Raw genomic sequence first — 1604 nt, forward strand, 5'->3', positions numbered from 1 at the left:
AGAGAGAGAGAGAGAGAGAGAGAGAGAGAGAGAGAGAGAGAGAGAGAGAGAATTAAATCCGTTTTCAGGACGGGGCTCCTCTCTCTAGTTTATTTGTAAAATTTAATATAAAATTAAAAAAATTAATTTGATGTTAGGTACTATACAATTAACGAACCTCGCATATTTAAAATTTAAGAATCCTAAAATGTTATTTTTTCTAATTATGTATAAGATGTAAATTTAATTTATGTATAAATTTTTAACAAAAAAAATTACCTAAAAAGAAAAAAAAAAACTTTCTAGACGATTCATGTTTCGGATAAGGCGGATTCGGATAGCGGAGACAGACAAAAAGTAATTCATGTTGATGTTGTTTTAAAATTAATTTATCAAAGGGTAAATTCATTTTATTCCAAACTGTAAATTGAAGAACCAATGCTCAAATTATAGTCAGAAATAAAATATACGTCCTGTACCATGTTACAATCTATTACAATATATTAATTCCAATTGAGAGTCAATATTGAATATTTCTTCTTCGTAAATACAAAAAAAAAAATGAATAGAAACAGCGATCATTGTTAGTTTTTATCGACTAAGAGAAACTGAAATGTCCATTAATGCTTGTTGCTATGCTGAATGATAAGATTTGTTATTCAATCCTGTTTTGTGAATGGAATCTGAAATCGTCGACGCAGCTATCTTGTGTTCGAATATTTTGAATAAATTAAAAAATCTAAAAGTGGAATATATTAGGTTTTTTTTCGAAAAGTCGATAAGGAAAATTAATTTTCAATGCAAGTCGAACATTTGTCTCGGATTGGAAAATGTTGGGGAATGAATGGGTACGGTGAGCATGCCCGGCAAGTATTGACCCACTGCCTTCAGTCTCCCGGTAGATCTCTTCCAATCCAGCTTTAACAAGGCAATCTCACAGAAACAGTTAACAATATGTTGTGAAAATAAAATCTCTTTGCTGTCTGCGCTACGTTATTAAAGTATAATGTATCTCCGCAACTAATTTTGAATATTAATGATAGCAGAAAGCAACAGGCAGTATTACCGAAGACAGAAGTAAGTAATTATTCATTTTTTTTTTTTTACATTAAATTTTATTTAATTTTTTATAATATTATCATTCCAACACATATATATTTATTATAATGTGTAATTGTCTAAAATATTTATGAGAGTAAATCAGTGATCGATAATTTTAAATTTAAGTTAATTAAATTTTTAAATTTAATTTACAAAACATCGATGAATCAAATAAAATTAGTTTCATTGATAACAGAACATAAATGCAATATAAAAGCAAGCTATACCTGTTGATTCTTGTGGATGACTTGTTGATGAAATAACCGTACCTTCGGTTATATTTACTTTACCACTCCTTCTTACTTTTTATAATACAGATATTTGATTTTTTTTATTTCGTAAATAACGAAAAATGAGGTGATTCAAAATCACTGATTTTCTTATGCTATGATTTCAAATTCTGGATCTTTATTAAATCCCGTTATTTTAAGCAATTATAAGTTCTTTTTATATTCATTCGTGTCAATATTATTAAATCACCTTTTTTTACAATTTGAGGCAGAATTGATAAAGGGTTTTTTTTT

General features: G+C 27.7%; 1 protein-coding gene across 2 annotated transcripts in view; it reads left to right on the forward strand.

Moving 5' to 3' along the window:
- The first annotated feature begins 889 nt into the window (after positions 1-889).
- The window catches only part of gprs (speckle type BTB/POZ protein), a 25184-nt gene continuing 24469 nt past the window's right edge, over positions 890-1604 (forward strand). For both annotated transcript variants that reach the window (XM_014438638.3, XM_014438639.3), the window contains exon 1: positions 890-1056. The gene's annotated coding sequence lies outside the window, so the exon portion shown is untranslated. The remainder of the gene's footprint in view (positions 1057-1604) is intronic.

Source organism: Halyomorpha halys, unplaced genomic scaffold (assembly GCF_000696795.3).
Source record: "Halyomorpha halys isolate HHAL.00 unplaced genomic scaffold, Hhal_1.1 Scaffold62.1, whole genome shotgun sequence".
Taxonomy (NCBI): Eukaryota; Metazoa; Arthropoda; class Insecta; order Hemiptera; family Pentatomidae; genus Halyomorpha; species Halyomorpha halys.